This window comes from Bombina bombina, chromosome 3 (assembly GCF_027579735.1).
Source record: "Bombina bombina isolate aBomBom1 chromosome 3, aBomBom1.pri, whole genome shotgun sequence".
Taxonomy (NCBI): domain Eukaryota; kingdom Metazoa; phylum Chordata; class Amphibia; order Anura; family Bombinatoridae; genus Bombina; species Bombina bombina.
In genome coordinates, this window is record NC_069501.1 from 1,019,521,948 (window position 1) to 1,019,544,001 (window position 22,054).

Below are 22,054 nucleotides of genomic sequence, written 5' to 3' on the forward strand. Positions count from 1 at the left end.
TCGACTAAAAATTTAGCTGGGTGGTAAGTAGCCATAGCAAGTGGATGCAATACTGATGGAGTATTTTGGGCACATTAAAATAATTTTTTTTTTTTTTAAACAAACTTTATTAGTGAACATTCATAGATCCACAACATAAGTGCAATACAGTAACATGGCAAGGTTACATCTCACATGGCATTGTATACAACGTACATTTGAACTATAATGACAAAAGTCCAACTTAGGCTAACAGTAATTTCTTTCATGTAATTAGCAAGAGTCCATGAGCTAGTGACGTATGGGATATACATTCCTACCAGGAGGGGCAAAGTTTCCCAAACCTCAAAATGCCTATAAATACACCCCTCACCACACCCACAAATCAGTTTTACAAACTTTGCCTCCTATGGAGGTGGTGAAGTAAGTTTGTGCTAGATTCTACGTTGATATGCGCTCCGCAGCAGGTTGGAGCCCGGTTTTCCTCTCAGCGTGCAGTGAATGTCAGAGGGATGTGAAGAGAGTATTGCCTATTTGAATTCAATGATCTCCTTCTACGGGGTCTATTTCATAGGTTCTCTGTTATCGGTGGTAAAGATTAATCTCTTACCTCCCTTTTCAGATTGACGATATACTCTTATATATACCATTACCTCTATTGATTCTCGTTTCAGTACTAGTTTGGCTTTCTACTACATGTAGATGAGTGTCCTGGGGTAAGTAAGTCTTATTTTCTGTGACACTCTAAGCTATGGTTGGGCACTTTTATATAAAGTTCTAAATATATGTGTTCAAACATTTATTTGCCTTGATTCAGGATGTTCAACGTTCCTTATTTCAGACAGTCAGTTTCATATTTGGGATAATGCATATGAATAAATCATTTTTTTCTTACCTTAAAATTTGACTTTTTCCCTGTGGGCTGTTAGGCTCGCGGAGGCTGAAAATGCTTCATTTTATTGCGTCATTCTTGGCGCTGACTTTTTTGGCGCAAATTTTTTTCTTGGTTTGCAGCGTCATACGTGTCGCCGGAAGTTGCGTCATTTTTGACGTTTTTTTGCGCCAAAAGTGTCGGCGTTCCGGATGTGGCGTCATTTTTGGCGCCAAAAGCATTTAGGCACCAAATAATGTGGGCGTCTTTTTTGGCGCTAAAAAATATGGGCGTCACTATTGTCTCCACATTATTTAAGTCTCTTTGTTTATTGCTTCTGGTTGCTAGAAGCTTGTTCACTGGCATTTTTTTCCCATTCCTGAAACTGTCATTTAAGGAATTTGATCAATTTTGCTTTATATGTTGTTTTTTCTATTACATATTGCAAGATGTCCCAGATTGACCCTGAGTCAAAAGATACTTATGGAAAATCGCTGCCTAGTGCTGGATCTACCAAAGTTAAGTGTATTTGCTGTAAACTTGTGGTATCTGTTCCTACAGCTGTTGTTTGTAATGAATGTCATGACAAACTTGTTAATGCAGATAATATTTCCTTTAGTAATGTTACATTACCTGTTGTTGTTCCATCAACATCTAATACTCAGAGTGTTCCTGTTAACATAAGAGATTTTGTTTCTAAATCCATTAAGAAGGCTATGTCTGTTATTCCTCCTTCTAGTAAACGTAAAAGGTCTTTTAAAACTTCTCATTTTTCAGATTAATTTTTAAATGAACATCATCATTCTGATAATGATTCCTCTGGTTCAGAGGATTCTGTTTCAGAGGTTGATGCTGATAAATCTTCATATTTATTCAAAATGGAATTTATTCGTTCTTTACTTAAAAAAGTCTTAATTGCATTAGAAATAGAGGATTCTGGTCCTCTTAATACTAAATCTAAATGTTTAAATAAGGTTTTTAAATCTCCTGTAGTTATTCCAGAAGTTTTTCCTGTCCCTGATGCTATTTCTGAAGTAATCTCCAGGGAATGGAATAATTTGGGTAATTCATTTACTCCTTCTAAACGTTTTAAGCAATTATATCCTGTGCCATCTGACAGATTAGAGTTTTGGGACAAAATTCCTAAGGTTGATGGGGCTATCTCTACTCTTGCTAAACGTACTACTATTCCTACGGCAGATAGTACTTCCTTTAAGGATCCTTTAGATAGGAAAATTTAATCCTTTCTAAGAAAAGCTTACTTATGTTCAGGTAATCTTCTTAGACCTGCTATATCTTTAGCGGATGTTGCTGCAGCTTCAACTTTTTGGTTAGAAGCTTTAGCGCAACAAGTAACAGAAAATAATTCTCATAGCATTGTTAATCTTCTTCAACATGCTAATAACTTTATTTGTGATGCCATCTTTAATATCATTAGGGTTGATGTCAGGTATATGTCTCTAGCCATTTTAGCTAGAAGAGCTTTATGGCTTAAAACTTGGAATGCTGATATGTCTTCTAAGTCAACTTTGCTTTCCCTTTCTTTCCAGGGTAATAAATTATTTGGTTCACAGTTGGATTCTATTATCTCAACTGTTACTGGAGGGAAAGGAACTTTTTTACCACAGGATAAAAAATCTAAAGGTAAATTTAGGTCTAATAATCGTTTTCGTTCCTTTCGTCACAATAAGGAACAAAAGCCTGATCCTTCACCCACAGGAGCGGTATCAATTTGGAAACCATCTCCAGTCTGGAATAAATCCAAGCCTTTTAGAAAACCAAAGCCAGCTCCAAAGTCCACATGAAGGTGCGGCCCTCATTCCAGCCCAGCTGGTAGGGGGCAGATTACGTTTTTTCAAAGAAATTTGGATCAATTCAATTCACAATCTTTGGATTCAGAACATTGTTTCAGAAGGGTACAGAATTGGCTTCAAGATAAGGCCTCCTGCAAAAAGATTTTTTCTTTCCCGTGTCCCAGTAAATCCAGCGAAGGCTCAAGCACTTCTGAAATGTGTTTCAGATCTAGAGTTGGCTGGAGTAATTATGCCAGTTCCAGTTCTGGAACAGGGACTGGGGTTTTATTCAAATCTCTTCATTGTACCAAAGAAGGAGAATTCCTTCAGACCAGTTCTGGATTTAAAAATATTGAATCGTTATGTAAGGATACCAACATTCAAAATGGTAACTATAAGGACTATCCTGCCTTTTGTTCAGCAAGGGCATTATATGTCCACAATAGATTTACAGGATGCATATCTGCATATTCCGATTCATCCAGATCACTTTCAGTTTCTGAGATTCTCTTTCCTAGACAAGCATTACCAGTTTGTGGCTCTGCCGTTTGGCCTAGCAACAGATCTAAGGATTTTTACAAAGGTTCTCGGTGCCCTTCTGTCTGTAATCAGAGAACAGGGTATTGTGGTATTTCCTTATTTGGACGATATCTTGGTACTTGCTCAGTCTTCACATTTAGCAGGATCTCATACGAATCGACTTGTATTGTTTCTTCAAGATCATGGTTGGAGGATCAATTTACCGAAAAGTTCATTGATTCCTCAGACATGGGTAACCTTTTTAGGTTTCCAGATAGGTTCAGTGTCCATGACTCTGTCACTAACGGACAAGAGACGTCTAAAATTGATTTCAGCTTGTCGAAACCTTCAGTCTCAATCATTCCCTTCGGTAGCCTTATGCATGGAAATTCTAGGTCTTATGACTGCTGCATCGGACGCGATCCCCTTTGCTCGTTTTCCCATGCGACCTCTTCAGCTCTGTATGCTGAACCAGTGGTGCAGGGATTACACAAAGATATCTCAATTGATATCTTTAAAACCGATTGTACGACACTCTCTGACGTTGTGGACATATCACCATCGTTTAGTTCAGGGGGCTTCTTTTGTTCTTCCGACCTGGACTGTGATTTCAACAGATGCAAGTCTGACAGGTTGGGGAGCTGTGTGGGGGTCTCTGACAGCACAAGGGGTTTGGGAATCTCAGGAGGTGAGATTACCAATCAATATTTTGGAACTCCGTGCAATTTTCAGAGCTCTTCAGTCATGGCCTCTTCTAAAGAGAGAATCGTTCATTTGTTTTCAGACAGACAATGTCACAACTGTGGCATATATCAATCATCAAGGAGGGACTCACAGTCCTCTGGCTATGAAAGAAGTATCTCGAATACTGGTATGGGCGGAAACCAGCTCCTGTCTAATTTCTGCGGTTCATATCCCAGGTAAAGACAATTGGGAAGCGGATTATCTCAGTCGCCAAACGTTACATCCGGGCGAATGGTCTCTTCACCCAGAGGTATTTCTTCAGATTGTTCAAATGTGGGGACTTCCAGAAATAGATCTGAAGGCTTCTCATCTAAACAAGAAACTTCCCAGGTATCTGTCCAGATCCAGGGATCCTCAGGCGGAAGCAGTGGATGCATTGTCACTTCCTTGGAAGTATCATCCTGCCTATATCTTTCCGCCTCTAGTTCTTCTTCCAAGAGTAATCTCCAAGATTCTGAAGGAATGCTCGTTTGTTCTGCTGGTGGCTCCAGCATGGCCTCACAGGTTTTGGTATGCGGATCTTGTCCGGATGGCCTCTTGCCAACCGTGGACTCTTCCGTTAAGACCAGACCTTCTGTCTCAAGGTCCTTTTTTCCATCAGGATCTCAAATCCTTAAATTTGAAGGTATGGAGATTGAACGCTTGATTCTTAGTCAAAGAGGTTTCTCTGACTCTGTGATTAATACTATGTTACAGGCTCGTAAATCTGTATCTAGGAAGATATATTATCGAGTCTGGAAGACTTACATTTCTTGGTGTCCTTTCTCATCATTTTTCCTGGCATTCTTTTAGAATTCCGAGAATTTTACAGTTTCTTCAGGATGGTTTGGATAAAGGTTTGTCTGCAAGTTCCTTGAAAGGACAAATCTCTGCTCTTTCTGTTCTTTTTCACAGAAAGATTGCTAATCTTCCTGATATTCATTGTTTTGTACAAGCTTTGGTTCGTATAAAACCTGTTAAGTCAATTTCTCCTCCTTGGAGTTTGAATTTGGTTCTGGGGGCTCTTCAAGCTCCTCCGTTTGAACCTATGCATTCACTGGACATTAAATTACTTTCTTGGAAAGTTTTGTTTCTTTTGTCCATCTCTTCTGCTATAAGAGTTTCTGAATTATCTTCTCTTTCTTGTGAGTCTCCTTTTCTGATTTTTCATCAGGATAAGGCGGTGTTGCGAACTTCTTTTAAATTTTTACCTAAGGTTGTGAATTCTAACAACATTAGTAGAGAAATTGTGGTTCCTTCATTGTGTCCTAATCCTAAGAATTCTAAGGAGAGATCATTGCATTCTTTGGATGTAGTTAGAACTTTGAAATATTATGTTGAAGCTACTAAGAATTTCCGAATGACTTCTAGTCTATTTGTTATCTTTTCCGGTTCTAGGAAAGGTCAGAAGGCCTCTGCTATTTCTTTGGCATCTTGGTTGAAATCTTTAATTCATCATGCTTATGTCGAGTCGGGTAAAACTCCGCCTCAGAGGATTACAGCTCATTCTACTAGGTCAGTTTCTACTTCCTGGGCGTTTAGGAATGAAGCTTCGGTTGATCAGATTTGCAAAGCAGCAACTTGGTCTTCTTTGCATACTTTTACTAAATTCTACCATTTTGATGTGTTTTCTTCTTCTGAAGCAGTTTTTGGTAGAAAAGTACTTCAGGCAGCTGTTTCAGTTTGATTCTTCTGCTTATAATTTCAGTTTTTTTCATTATAAGATTTAAACTTTATTTGGGTGTGGATTATTTTCAGCGGAATTGGCTGTCTTTATTTTATTCCTCCCTCTCTAGTGACTCTTGCATGGAATATCCACATCTTGGGTAGTCATTATCCCATACGTCACTAGCTCATGGACTCTTGCTAATTACATGAAAGAAAACATAATTTATGTAAGAACTTACCTGATAAATTCATTTCTTTCATATTAGCAAGAGTCCATGAGGCCCACCCTTTTTGTGGTGGTTATGATTTTTTTGTATAAAGCACAATTATTCCAATTCCTTATTTTTTTTTATGCTTTCGCACTTTTGTCTTATCACCCCACTTCTTGGCTATGCGTTAAACTGATTTGTGGGTGTGGTGAGGGGTGTATTTATAGGCATTTTGAGGTTTGGGAAACTTTGCCCCTCCTGGTAGGAATGTATATCCCATACGTCACTAGCACATGGACTCTTGCTAATATGAAAGAAATGAATTTATCAGGTAAGTTCTTACATAAATTATGTTTTGCTTCTTGATGTCATATTTGCTAAGTTTTGTCTAGATTATACCTTATTTAGAATACTGCCGAGCCAATGTTTTCCATGACCCAGCTCAATAAATAGAACCAATGAAATGTCCACACGCATTACTCTTTAGAGCATTCCATGAAGAAAAAGGAGAAGAAGGGGAAGAGAAACAGGAGGATGAGCAACTAGAGGGTACAGAGAGAGAGGAGGGGAAAACAAAAAACAAAAACAAAAAAACCCAGACCAGTACACAATCCGATTCACCTCAAGACCAAATCCTCTGTTATTATCAGTATTTTATGTATCTTTGCCTTCCCATAATAGTACCATGTATTCGTGTATTTCCGTTTTACCTGACCTCATGTAGTGGTATCTTTCCAGACTCAGCAGATCCCTGACCCCAGCCCTCCACTCCCCCAGAGTCGGCACCCGCTGGGACTTCCAATTCCTCGGTATGAGGCTTTTTGCACAGTTCAAAAACAAGAGGAACAAATTCTGTTTTGGCTCCTCAATGATTCTTGGAATTTCATGATAGATAAGATACTTGGGGTCCGGGGGCAGGATCATTTTCAGAAGCCTGCCCGCCTCGCCAAACACCTCCCAAAAGGGTCATATATGCGGACACCTCCACCACAAGTGCATTAGCGTGCCCTCCTCTCCACATCCTCTCCAGCACTCCCCACTCAAGTGATGATATATCTTCCGCAACCGCTGTGGCGTCATGTACCACCTACTTAGGAATTTAAAATGCATTTCCTGAAGTCGTATTGACACCGATGCTTTTTTCGCTTTGTTGAAAATAGATCGCCAGGTCTGCGTATCAATCTCCAGTCCCAGCTCTCTATGCCACGCAGCCACATAAGGTCTAGTTTCTCCGTCTCCCTCCATAAGCAGTGTATATAGTAAGGAGACCAGGTGGCGCGGAATAGTTGATGAGGTACAAAGTTCCTCGAATGGGGTTTTCTGCCTGGTCAATTGATCTCTATTTCGTGCTTTTTTTTTTTTATAAATAATTTTTTTATTGAGGTTTATAAGCATGTATAACAACAGGTTTGCACAATACAAAAAATCATCCAATAAGCAAAACAAATAAAAAGGTCAGATGTGCTTACAACATATTTAAGTATCAACTCACGATCCGACCCATGAACTGAAGTGGTGCTCCAAGCCTTCCTATGGTGAAGGCACGCTATAACTATCTCATTACTATTTTTATAAGCCGTGCCTCATAGAAGATACCTGGAATTGAAGGTGCAAACAACACAAGAACCTCATTTTTCTTTTACATACCATAATAGGAGACCCCCCAGAATATAACAAATAGATTAAACCTAAGAAATACCCCAGCTAGAAAATAGTGGCCACTCTCAGACCACGGACATACAATGCACAGAGGGGGTGGGGAGTGGGGGGGGGGAATGTTATCAAGGCCAGTCTAGGGCCTGCTATACACCCATGAAACTAATGACATACAAGAAGTTCCCCTAAATACATAGAAATTAAGATATATTATACCCCATTTAAACAACGATGGCCTCATATGGACCATAGGCGATAAATGCAAGTAATAGTAAATGCTGGGGGATACCATAGTAGGGTGTAATGGTACACATCTCAGTGCATCCGTTAAATTACTATAGGCCTTTATAGGGCCTCAAATTCACAGAGATCAAATAACTTTCTAGTCTGAGGGGTTTTGGGCAACGCAGGCCCCCTTCAGCCCTGCACCTTAATGTGATATATGCAGCAGTTATAACAACCCCTATACATAAATATAGCATAACATAACCCTCATGTTTTATATCAATGAAATACAGTTAATCAGATAGCAAAATATCATAACATGTTATAACTGAATATAAAGGGAGAACTTGATTAATAGGACTGTCAACACATATCTTTTAGAAAAAATGCCGCAAGCTATAACGCAAAATTAAATAAAATAAAAGCCCTCTTGGATTGTCACTCAAAGCCTGAATATAGGGAGTGGTAAAGGTGAGAGGCTACAAAAACTGTCAATTTATGGCCTGTACTGAAAGCTCAATGATAGGAATGCTGTAGGGCAACCTTTCCAGTTAAGTAGATATATCATACCTAGCAAACATGTGCTACAGGAGAACAGTGTACAACACTGTTAGAAATAAGAATACAGTATATCATAGTTTGTAGCTTAGCTGAATCTCTGGTTAGGAAATTATTAAAATAGCTCCTAAAGGCTATTAAATGAGCTAGAACCTAACCTGCTTGAATATGATCTAAAACATTTAAGCTGAGAACATGAGCCTTATCAAAACTTATTTCCTTCTGGTTTGTTTCCCTATAGGTACCTCAATCAGACCAGAAGGTCACCATTAATATCCTACTACAGAGAGTGAGCTGAACACTATACTCCTATAAGTTGCATGCCCATGAGAAATAATAAGAGAAGACCCTCTTGAGATTACATTAGCAGTGCATATCGTTTGCATATTATATGTCAGTTTTTATGATATTTTTCTCCTAACTGTACAGAAAACATTTCATCCACAACAAGCAAATAAAATATACCTGTGCTAGATATAACATACACGTATAAGAGTCTATTGATTATTATTCATAACTGACAAAAGTCCAGCCAATGTAGAACAGGAAAGTCCACTGTCATGAGCATATTACATAATGCAGAAGGTACTCATCCTACTCCCACTTTAGGACTACAGGCAGGGAAGACCCTATAAGAGATGTCTGGCACCTTGTTTCTTGATAATTGCAAGTCCCCATGTTTGGAGGGTTAATCTGGATGCCCAGTGCCTGATTAAAAGCGGGGAGGTCAGCGGGTGTTCTGAAGATGGCGGATGCTCCGTTTTTAGACGCTATTAGGCATGTGGGATCTGTTGCTCCTTTAGCCTTAAAGTTATATAGCGAAGATCTCTCTGCTTTTGAAGAGTGGTCGGACACAAATCATTGAAAACCTGTATTTCCGCTCCTTCAAATTGCAGTGGGTGTCTGTTCCTTGCGTGTCTCAAAATATCTTCTTTGTCCCTGTACGACAGGAGTTTTATGATGATGATGTCTCTGGGGGGTGCCCTGGCTGGAGATCTGGGTCGGAGCGCCCGGTGTGCCCTTTCCACCTGTATCTCTTCTGCTTCTGGTGAGTTTCTGAGGAATTTAAAAAATTCTTAGATATATTGGTTAATGTCAGGCGGATTCACTGCTTCAGGTACACCACGGAGACGCAGGTTATTCCGTCTGCTCCTATTGTCCAGATCTTCGATTCTGTCAGTCAATGATTGCACTGTAGCTTCTTGTGATTGTATGCAGCTAGCTTGTTGCTGTAGATCTGAGCGCATAATTTCTTGCGCTTCTTCTACTTGCGCCACTTTGCGGTCCACCATCATGATATCTTTTTTAAGCTCCCCAAACATAAGCTTAACATCTACCATGGCCTCTTTGATGTAATTTTTAGACGACAAATGCCTGATATCTTCCTTAGTAACATAGCTAGATTGTTCAGGTTCTGCACACCATGTTTACACGGCAGCTGTCTGTTTGCTACTTGCTGGCACTTCCCTGTTTGCACCTGGGGCTGTCTCAGAAGAGATCAGATAGTGTTCCATGTTAGAGGATTGAGACCCTTTAGAGGGTTTTGAGCTTTTCCTAGCAGCCATTTCCAGTTTTAAGGTGATAAGGGGCTCAGTGACCACTTCTATCTTTGCCCCTTTGTTATTTATTCAGCAGACTTGGTGTATCATGTACAGGAGGCTCTGTCTCAGTATTTAAAACATTTGCATTTGTAAGTACAGTTCTTATGAAAGTCACAAATGAGTAAGCCCCACACCAATCAGCCTGCTATGGCCAGCAATAAAAATGTTTTCCCCTTAACACTTATAGGGCAATTTTGTGAACACTGCAAGTTTATATGTGTCACCCGGTTATATCAGCACAGGCAGCTCTGGCTTCTCCCCTCTGTGTAAAGGCCAGCAATCACTAAGGGCAGTCTGTGTATTCCAAAAATATCAGCCCTTCACACAGAAAAAAAAAAGAAACAATTCGCTCACCAGGGCTGTAGATCGGGAATCCCCTTCTAATATTGTGGTGGATGTTGTAGCTGTTTCGCGCCTCTTGGCTGAATCAGCAGCTGCGTCTCAAGTTGTGTAAGGCCCTAAGTTAAGGCCCGCTCCAGTCCCGCTGTTCCGGTCAGTGCACTGCGGGTATATGAGGCTCCAGTCAGGACAAGCAAGCGGCAGCAGCCCAGCTCGGTCCCCCAGGCCAGTCCGGTATCTCCGACCCCCTCCACCAATGCGGTCCCACTCCTCAGGATCCGGTGCAACAATAAGGTACTTCTGAGATCCCAGACCCCCCTCCGGTCCACAGTTGAGGGTCTAAGGGATCAATCTGTAGCTACCACCTTCAGAGATATTATATATAGATTTTATGTGGTTCTTATAGGCTGTGGGTCAATCTCAGTGATGTGCAGTCACTAGAGGCAGGTGAGGCAGTGCTTCACCTCTCATATGGGCAAAAATATATATTTTTTTTATTGGCTTTAAAAAAAATTTTTAATTTTTTTTTCCCTAGCATTTTTTTCTCTCACAGCTATATGTTGTGCAATGGAGAGGCACAAGCTGGTCTGCCCACCATTACACAACATTCTGCACCACCTACTGGATGAAAGTGGTTAAGATCATTGCATGGCCCATAAGTGCTTTATTTGAGGCAGTCCTATTTGGGCTGAACCAATCCAGCGAGAGGCATTAGTAAGTGGAACATAGGGTTGGGGCTGGATGTTAAATTATATAAAACAAAACAAAAACGCAAAAAAACAACTTTCATATATTTTGTTGCTGTCCTGTGAACCTGCTAGCTTTGCTAAAGTGAAAAAGAGAGTTCTGTTCTTCCCCTCTAAGTGCAGTGGAATGTGCCACTGTCACTTCCTGAATCCTTACAGAGGAGGAAGAGAGGCACAGAGAGCAGTGTTTCAGCCACATCTTATTAAAGTAAGATTTTACTGAAAGGGATTCTGTTAGTGAAAATGATAATTTCTCCAACATAGGTGTGTCCGGTCCACGGCGTCATCCTTACTTGTGGGATATTCTCTTCCCCAACAGGAAATGGCAAAGAGCCCAGCAAAGCTGGTCACATGATCCCTCCTAGGCTCCGCCTACCCCAGTCATTCTCTTTGCCGTTGTACAGGCAACATCTCCACGGAGATGGCTTAGAGTTTTTTAGTGTTTAACTGTAGTTTTTATTATTCAATCAAGAGTTTGTTATTTTAAAATAGTGCTGGTATGTACTATTTACTCAGAAACAGAAAAGAGATGAAGATTTCTGTTTGTATGAGGAAAATGATTTTAGCACCGTAACTAAAATCCATGGCTGTTCCACACAGGACTGTTGAGAGCAATTAACTTCAGTTGGGGGAACAGTGTGCAGTCTCTTACTGCTTGAGGTATGACACATTCTAACAAGACGATGTAATGCTGGAAGCTGTCATTTTCCCTATGGGATCCGGTAAGCCATGTTTATTAAGATAGTAAATAAGGGCTTCACAAGGGCTTATTAAGACTGTAGACTTTTTCTGGGCTAAATCGATTCATTATTAACACATATTTAGCCTTGAGGAATCATTTATTCTGGGTATTTTGATATGATTATATCGGCAGGCACTGTTTTAGACACCTTATTCTTTAGGGGCTTTCCCTAATCATAGTCAGAGCCTCATTTTCGCGCCGGTATGGCGCACTTGTTTTTGAGGACAGCATGGCATGCAGCTGCATGTGTGTGGAGCTCTGATACATAGAAAAGTCTTTCTGAAGGCATCATTTGGTATCGTATTCCCCTTTGGGCTTGGTTGGGTCTCAGCAAAGCAGATTCCAGGGACTGTAAAGGGGTTAAATATAAAAACGGCTCCGGTTCCGTTATTTTAAGGGTTAAAGCTTCCAAATTTGGTGTGCAATACTTTTAAGGCTTTAAGACACTGTGGTGAAATTTTGGTGAATTTTGAACAATTCCTTCATACTTTTTCGCAATTGCAATAATAAAGTGTGTTTAGTTTAAAATTTAAAGTGACAGTAACGGTTTTATTTTAAAACGTTTTTTGTGCTTTGTTATCAAGTTTATGCCTGTTTAACATGTCTGAACTACCAGATAGATTGTGTTCTGACTGTGGGGAAACCAAGGTTCCTTCTCATTTAACTATATGTATTTTATGTCATAAAATTTTTTTTAGTAAAAATGATGCCCAAGATGATTCCTCAAGTGAGGGGAGTAAGCATGGTACTGCATCATCCCCTCCTTCGTCTACACCAGTCTTGCCCATACAGGAGGCCCCTAGTACATCTAGTGCGCCAATACTCCTTACTATGCAACATTTAACGGCTGTAATGGATAATTCTATCAAAAACATTTTAGCCAATATGCCCACTTATCAGCGAAAGCGCGATTGCTCTGTTTTAGAAAATTCTGTAGAGCATGAGAACGCTGATGATATGGTTTCTGAAGGGCCCCTACACCAGTCTGAGGGGGCCAGGGAGGTTTTGTCTGAGGGAGAAATTTCAGATTCAGGAAACATTTCTCAACAAGCTGAACCTGATGTGATTACTTTTAAATTTAAGTTGGAACATCTCCGCGCTCTGCTTAAGGAGGTGTTATCCAATTTGGATGATTGTGATTATCTGGTCATTCCAGAACCACTATGTAAAATGGAAAAGTTCTTAGAGGCCCCGGGGCCCCCCGAAGCTTTTCTTATATCCAAGCGGGTGGCGTACATTGTTAGTAAAGAATGGGACAGGCCCGGTATACCTTTAGTACCTCCCCCCATATTTATAAAATTGTTTTCCTATAGTCGACCCCAGAAAGGACTGATGGCAGACAGTCCCCAAGGTCGAGGGGGCGGTTTCTACTCTACACAAGCGCGCCACTATACCCATAGAAGATAGTTGTGCTTTCCAAGATCCTATGGATAAAAAATTAGAAGGTCTGCTAAAGATGTTTGTTCATCAAGGTTCCCTTCTACAACCAATTGCATGCATTGTCCCTGTCACTGCAGCCGCGTGTTTCTAGTTTGATGAGCTAGGAAAGGCGATTATTAGTAATTCTTCTTCTTATGAGGAGATTATGGACAGAATTCGTGCTCTTAAATTGGCTAATTCTTTCACCCTAGACGCCACCTTGCAATTGGCTAGGTTAGCGGCGAAAAAATTCTGGGTTTGCTATTGTGGCGCAGAGCGCTTTGGTTAAAATCTTGGGCAGCGGATGCGTCTTCCAAGAACAAATTGCTTGACATTCCTTTCAAGGGGAAAACACTCTTTGGCCCTGACTTGAAAGAGATTATCTCTGATATCACTGGGGGCAAGGGCCACGCCCTTCCTCAGGATAGGTCTTTTCAAGACCAAAAATAAACCTAAGTTTCGTCCCTTTCGCAGAAACGGATCAGCCCCAAGGGCTACGTCCTCTAAGCAGGAAGGTAATACTTCTCAAGCCAATCCAGCCTGGAGACCTATGCAAGGCTGGAGCAAAGGAAAGCAGGCCAGGAAACCTGCCACTGCTACAAGACAGCATGAAATGCGGGCCCCCGATCCGGGACCGGATCTGGTGGGGGGCAGACTCTCTCTCTTCGCTCAGGCTTGGGAAAGAGATGTTCTGGATCCTTGGGCGCTAGAAATAGTCTCCCAAGGTTATTCTCTGGAGTTCAAGGGGCTTCCTCCAAGGGGGAGGTTCCACAGGTCTCAGTTGTCTTCAGACCACATAAGAAGACAGGCATTCTTACATTGGGTAGAAGACCTGCTAAAAATGGGAGTGATTCATCCTGTTCCATTAGGAGAACAAGGGATGGGGTTCTACTCCAATCTGTTCATAGTTCCCAAAAAAGAGGGAACGTTCAGACCAATCTTAGATCTCAAGATCTTGAACAAGTTTCTCAAGGTTCCATCGTTCAAGATGGAAACCATTCGAACACTTCTTCCTTCCATCCAGGAAGGTCAATTCATGACCAAGGTGGATTTCAAGGATGCGTATCTACATATTCCTATCCACAAGGAACATCATCGGTTCCTAAGGTTTGCATTCCTGGACAAGCATTTCCAGTTCGTGGCATTTTCTTTCGGATTAGCCACTGCTCCTAGGATTTTCTCATAGGTACTAGGGTCCCTTCTGGCGGTGCTAAGACCAAGGGGCATTGCTGTAGTACCTTACTTGGACGACATTCTGATTCGAGCGTCGTCCCTTCCTCAAGTAAAGGCTCACACGGACATTGTCCTGGCCTTTCTCAGATCTCACGGATGGAAAGTGAACGTGGAAAAGAGTTCTCTATCTCCGTCAACGAGGGTTCCCTTCTTGGGAACTATAATAGACTCCTTAGAAATGAGGATTTTTCTGACAGAAGCCAGAAAAACAAAACTTCTAGACTCTTGTCGGATACTTCATTCCGTTCCTCTTCCTTCCATAGCACAGTGCATGGAAGTGATAGGTTTGATGGTAGCGGCAATGGACATAGTTCCTTTTGTGCGCATTCATCTAAGACCATTACAACTGTTCATGCTCAGTCAGTGGAATGGGGACTATTCAGACTTGTCTCCGAAGATACAAGTAAATCAGAGGACCAGAGACTCATTCCGTTGGTGGCTGTCCCTGGACAACCTGTCACAAGGGATGACCTTCCGCAGACCAGAGTGGGTCATTGTCACGACCGACGCCAGTCTGATGGGCTGGGGCGCGGTCTGGGGATCCCTGAAAGCTCAGGGTCTTTGGTCTCGGGTAGAATCTCTTCTACCGATAAATATTCTGGAACTGGGAGCGATATTCAATGCTCTCAAAGCTTGGCCTCAGCTAGCGAGGGCCAAGTTCATACATCAACCATCAGGGGGGAACAAGGAGTTCCCTAGCGATGGAAGAAGTGACCAAAATCATTCTATGGGCGGAGTCTCACTCCTGCCACCTGTCTGCTATCCACATCCCAGGAGTGGAAAATTGGGAAGCGGATTTTCTGAGTCGTCAGACATTGCATCCGGGGGAGTGGGAACTCCATCCGGAAATCTTTGCCCAAGTCACTCAACCGTGGGGCATTCCAGACATGGATCTGATGGCCTCTCGTCAGAACTTCAGAGTTCCTTACTACGGGTACAGATCCAGGGATCCCAAGGCGGCTCTAGTGGATGCACTAGTAGCACCTTGGACCTTCAAACTAGCTTATGTGTTCCCGCCGTTTCCTCTCATCCCCAGGCTGGTAGCCAGGATCAATCAGGAGAGGGCGTCGGTGATTTTGATAGCTCCTGCGTGGCCACGCAGGACTTGGTATGCAGATCTGGTGAATATGTCATCGGCTCCACCATGGAAGCTACCTTTGAGAGACCTTCTTGTTCTAGGTCCGTTCGACCCACTCCAGCTGACTGCTTGGAGATTGAACGCTTGATCTTATCAAAGCGAGGGTTCTCAGATTCTGTTATTAATACTCTTGTTCAGGCCTGAAAGCCTGTAACCAGAAAAATTACCACATAATTTGGTATATCTGTTGGTGTGAATCTGCAGGATTCCCTTGGGACAAGGTTAAGATTCCTAAGAGTCTATCCTTCCTTCGAGAAGGATTGGAAAAAGGATTATCTGCAAGTTCCTTGATGGGACAGATTTCTGCCTTGTCTGTGTTACTTCACAAAAGCTGGCAGCTGTGCCAGATGTTCTAGCCTTTGTTCAGGCTCTGGTTAGAATCAAGCCTGTTTACAAAATTTTGACTCCTCCTTGGAGTCTCAACCTAGTTCTTTCAGTTCTTCAGGGGGTTCCGTTTGAACCCTTACATTCCGTTGATATTAAGTTATTATCTTGGAAAGTTTTGTTTTTGGTTGCAATTTCTTCTGCTAGAAGAGTTTCAGAATTATCTGCTCTGCAGTGTTCTTCTCCTTATCTGGTGTTCCATGCAGATAAGGTGGTTTTGCGTACTAAACCTGGTTTTCTTCCAAAAGTTGTTTCTAACAAAAACATTAACCAGGAGATAGTTGTGCCTTCTTTGTGTCCTAATCCAGTTTCAAAGAAGGAACGTTTGTTGCACAACTTGGATGTAGTTCGTGCTCTCAAATTTTACTTAGCAGCTACTAAGGATTTCAGACAAACTTTGTCTTTGTTTGTTGTTTATTCTGGTAAACGGAGAGGTCAAAAAGCAACTTCTACCTCTCTCTCCTTCTGGATTAAAAGCATTATCCGATTGGCTTATGAGACTGCCGGACGGCAGCCTCCTGAAAGAATCACAGCTCACTCCACTAGGGCTGTGGCTTCCACATGGGCCTTCAAGAACGAGGCTTCTGTTGATCAGATATGTAAGGCAGCGACTTGGTCTTCACTGCACACTTTTTCTAAATTTTACAAATTTGATACTTTTGCTTCTTCTGAGGCTATTTTTGGGAGAAAGGTTTTGCAATCCGTGGTGCCTTCCATTTAGGTGACCTGATTTGCTCCCTCCCTTCATCCGTGTCCTAAAGCTTTGGTATTGGTTCCCACAAGTAAGGATGACGCCGTGGACCGGACACACCTATGTTGGAGAAAACAGAATTTATGTTTACCTGATAAATTACTTTCTCCAACGGTGTGTCCGGTCCACGGCCCGCCCTGGTTTTTTTAATCAGGTCTGATAATTTATTTTCTTTAACTACAGTCACCACGGTAACATATGGTTTCTCCTATGCAAATATTCCTCCTTAACGTCGGTCGAATGACTGGGGTAGGCGGAGCCTAGGAGGGATCATGTGACCAGCTTTGCTGGGCTCTTTGCCATTTCCTGTTGGGGAAGAGAATATCCCACAAGTAAGGATGACGCCGTGGACCGGACACACCGTTGGAGAAAGTAATTTATCAGGTAAACATAAATTCTGTTTTAATGAATGTGGTTTAGTGTTTGTTTACTCTTTTACAGCAGGGTCGTTTTTGTATTTTGTTTACTCAAACTTTACACCCACTAACTTAGCAGCTTGCCTCTGTACTTCACACTAAATTATAGACTCATTTTCTGAACTCTCTGTAGCTCTGCTGTTTTATTACTTTAAAATGCAGTGGTCCCTCTCTCCCCCCCTTGTGTGTGTGTGTGTGTCTCTCTCTCTATCTATCCATCTCTCTCAGTCTCCTTATGTGTTGTTCTCCCCCATGGTCTCTTTCTCTCTATGTCTCTCTTCCTCCCCCTCTGACTCTCATCCCTTATGTAATGAAAGAATCTATAAGCATAATTTGCAGCATTAAAGTAAAAAGTATGTTTTAAACATATTTTAATGGGTATGGATTTCTAGATCTCATAATCAGAGCAAGCATTGTGTTATCTGGCAAGAGTTTCTGTTACAATCCTTTTAGACTAAAATCAGATGTTTACTAAGTTGACCAGTTTTCCAAGACACCATTTAAAGGGACATGAAACCCATATGAAACCCATATGCAAATTTAAATAACTTTCCAATTTACATCTAATATCTAATTTTCTTCATTCTTTTGATGTCCTTTGTTGAAAATCATATCTAAATATGCTCAGTAGCTGCTGATTGGTGGCTGCACATAGATACCTCATGTGATTGGCTCACCCATGTGCATTGCTATTTCTTCAACAAAGGATATCTAAAGAATGAAGGAGTATCCTAACCACTGCCTCACCAGCCTCTGACGTCACTGCACGTCACTGGTCAATCTAATCCTTCTGTAAGAGCTTTGAGGCTTCAGAGCTCAACTAATGTGTGGCCATCAGCAAGCGTGGCCAGGCTCCGCCCTCCATTTAAATAATTTTTATTACCACAAACAAGTTTTTGAAGATATCAGAAAAATGTTGCACTTTTATTATTTAAAGGCACAGTTCAGTTTTTTTGCATTAACATTTTTGTCTATATAATTTGAATTCAGAGCTCAATATTTTAAGCAAAGAACGACTATTATTACTATTGCTAGTCTGTTTAACATGTCTGAAACTGAGGAAACTCCTTGTTCTATGTGTTTAGATGCCACTGTGGAACCCCCTCTGATTTTTTGTCCCTCGTGTACTGAGAGGGCCTTACAATGTAAAGCACAGGTTTTATGTAAAGAAAATGTGTCTAAGGATGATTCTCATTCTTGGGAGAATCAGGGTATACCACCAAATTCTTCCCAAGCGTCACAACCTTTAACGCCCACCCAAGCAACGCATGGTTCTTCAACCGCGTCTAATTCATTTGCTCTGCAGGATATGGCTGCAGTTATGTCAACTACCCTTACAGAGGTATTATCTAAGTTGCCAGTGTTACAGGGAAAACGCAGTACGACAGAAGTCAATGTGAATACTGAGTCCTCTGATGCTTTGTTAGCTATTTCCGATGTACCCTCACAGGGATCTGATTTGGGGGTCAGGGAACTTTCTGATTCGGGAAGTGTTACCTCAGACGGAGTCGGACGTCATGTCCTTTAGATTTAAGCTTGAACACCTCTGCCTGTTACTTCGGGAGGTTTTAGCGACTCTAGATGACTGTGACTCTATTGTGGTACCACCAGAGAAATTGTGTAAAATGGACAAATACTTAGAGGTACCTGCTTACACTGATGTTTTTCCAGTTCCTAAGAGAATTTCTGAGATTAAGAGGGAATGGGACAGCCTGGGTATCCCGTTCTCACCTTCTCCTAATTTCAAGAAAATGTATCCCATATCTGACACTGTTCGGGACTCTTGGCAAACAGTCCCTAAGGTGGAGGGAGCTATATCTACCCTGGCTAAGCGTACAACTATTCCTATTGAGGACAGTTGTGCTTTCAAAGACCGTATGGATAAGAAATTGGAGGGTCTTCTAAAGAAATTGTTTATTCATCAGGGTTTCCTTTTACAACCAACAGACTGCATTGTACCAGTTACCACTGCGGCGGCCTTCTGGTTTGATGCCTTAGAAGAGTCTCTTAAGACTGAGATTCCTTTAGAGGATATTTTAGATAGAATTAAGGCTCTTAAGCTGGCTAATTCTTTTATTACAGATGCCGCCTTTCAGATTGCCAAATTGGCGGCTAAGAATGCCGGTTTCCTATCTTAGCGCGTAGTGCATTGTGGTTAAAATCTTGGTCTTATCATAGAAGAAAAAACAAAGAGCGCATCCGGATTCAAGTGGGTTTATTTAACAAAGAAGCAATTGACACACAAATAGGATAACACTTACAAGATTCCAATTATAAAAGGCAGATAAAAAGGTGTTCAACTCGATGCTGACCGGACCAATAGCCACAAGCCCTCCAAGTGGTAGCTGGACCCCCACAGCAAACAGTTGTAGCAAGTATATTCAAAATTTCACCTATATGGTGTATAATTTAACCTCAACGCGTTTCTCCCGTATAACGAACGGGCTTTCTCAAGAGGACAGGTGAGTCTAACCTGTAATGTTGTTCTATATATGGATTTGATTAACCAATCAAATTTTGTCTCCATTCTAGGATAGCACACCCCTTTCTGTGTGCAATCCAGGTTTAACTATTTAACTTCTAATCCACACATTAAAAGATACATAAAATTGCGAGACAAAGATAACTTAAAATTGTACAGAAAAATGATTATCATTTCATAATATTGATAAATTGAAATATGTTAAAACATAAGCATGTGTAAGATATTAAAAAATAAATACATTTAAACACAGTATAAAATAACCTATGCATACTAAAAGATGATGAACCATGCATTAAAATTGTCTACTAAAATTTGCTAATTAAAATACAACTTAATACAGGTTTCGAGTTTAAATGTGCTAAATATTCTAACATAATACGTATATACAGGGATATTGTCTGTCAGCCAGCCATTGTGCTTACATGTGTGCTGCCACATCTATGTCAATATTCAGCCCCAATGGAGTCAAACATTTCATCTTATAGATCCATAAAGTTTCTAATTTACGCAGTTTAAGGAGTCTGTTACCCTCTTTAGGAGGCACCCAATCTATGACCTGTATACGTAAACTACTGGGGTTACAGTTATGTGCCTCCATGAAATGCCTGGGCACACTATGTTTGGGATATTTCTCTTTAATGTTATTTATATGCTCATATACTCTCCTCTTTATTTTTCTTTTCGTGCGGCCTATATAATACAGGCCACACCCACACTCAAGGAGATACACTACATATGTAGAATGACAGTTACTCCTGATCTTGATGTTAAACTGTTGTGAGTGATCAGAATTCGTAAATGTAATAGAGTTGTTTATGTGTTGGCACATGACACAATTTTTCTTTCCACACTAAAAGGTTCCTTTCTTACCCGTCAGCCAGCAGGAGTTATTAGTTTTGTTTTCCATTGGTCTTTTCAATCTGCTAGGGGCTAAAATGTTTTTAAGATTTTTCGCTTTCTTGAATGTTAACTCTGGATTGTTTCCTAGTTGGCTTCCTAAAATGGGATCAGCCTTTAAAATAGACCAATGTTTATTAAGGATCTTTCTAATTTGTTTTGCTCCCTCATTATATGTTGTTATAAACCTTATAGTTGTCTCCCCCTCCTTTTTTGAGTGGCTACTATTTCCATTTTTCTTATTTATCAATAAATCTTTCCTATCCTTTTGCAGAGCTTTTTCTTTTGCAACTCCCAAAAGTTTCTTGTCATAACCTTTCCGAATTAGTTTATTTTCTAATATTTCTGATTCCAACTGAAAATTGTTTTCGTGAGTACAGTTCCTACGCATACGGAGGAACTGGCTATAAGGGATATTTTGTTTCCAGTTCTTTTTATGTGCGCTGGAATAATCTATAAAGCTGTTTCTTTCCGTCTTTTTTCTAAAGTTGGTAACTGCAATTTTATTGGATTCATCTTTATACAGAATTAAGTCCAGGAATTCAATGGATACACTCGAATGATTCCCAGTGAATTTCAAATTAAATTCATTATTATTAATGTAACCATAGAAGTCCTGGATCTCAGATTCATTGCCCTGCCATAAGATGATAATATCATCGATAAAGCGACTATATTGTATAATATTTCTATCAAAGGCATTTTCTGCCCATATGTACTTATTTTCAAAGTGATTCATATAAAGGTTCGCATATGAGGGTGCGAAAGTCGTCCCCATCGCGGTCCCGTTTGTTTGTAAATATATTGAATCTTCGAAGTTAAAATAATTATGGGACAATATGAATCTAATGCTATCACTCAAAAACTTAGCATGTTCGGGCGGAAAGTTGGATCTCGTGAGTGCCAATTTGATTGCTTCGACACCCAAATCGTGGGGGATACAAGTGTACAGAGCAGAAACATCACACGTTATCCAAAACATGTTCTGTTCCCACTCTAACCCTTCAAATTTGTTTATCACTTCCTGAGTATCTTTTAAAAAGGCTCTTGTTTCACTCACTAGAGGTTGTAAATAAAAGTCTACATATTTGGATAAGTTATCGCAAAGTGAGCCGATCCCAGACACAATGGGTCTTCCCGGCGGGTTGGCTACATCTTTGTGGACCTTTGGTAAGTGATAAAACAAAGATGTAGTAGGAAAAGGGTTTGATACAAATCTGAACTCATCATTATTTAAGATACCATCTGATTTTGCTCTTGCCAATAGTTTCTCTAATTCTTTACTAAAGGCGACGGTGGGATCAAATTTTAAAATTTTATAGATAGATTTGTCATTGAGGAGGTTAAATGCTTCCCTCATGTAATGGTCTCTCTTTTGTATGACAATACCGCCGCCCTTATCGGCAGAGCGGATTACAATGTCCCTATTATTGCTAAGATTTTCTAAAGCCTTTCTTTCTAAAATTGTCAAATTATCGTTGTGCTTATTAATAAAACTATTATCATCTTTGAAGGCTATTTCTAAATCTTTAAGTACCAGTTTAGTAAAAAGGGGTATCTGTTCCCCTTGTGACCCTATAGGGTTAAATGTAGATTTACCCTTAAAATTTGAATGTTTGATTTCAGGTCCCAAATCATGTAGAGAGATATTAAGAAGTTCCTCTATTCCTATATTGTCGTCAATCATAGCCCCATTACTATA

At 40.7% G+C, this 22,054-nt stretch overlaps 1 protein-coding gene across 1 annotated transcript in view; it reads left to right on the forward strand.

The window, feature by feature from the left end:
• OS9 (OS9 endoplasmic reticulum lectin) overlaps positions 1–22,054 on the forward strand; it is a gene marked incomplete in the record, with an annotated part of 610,958 nt that overhangs the window by 191,628 nt on the left and 397,276 nt on the right.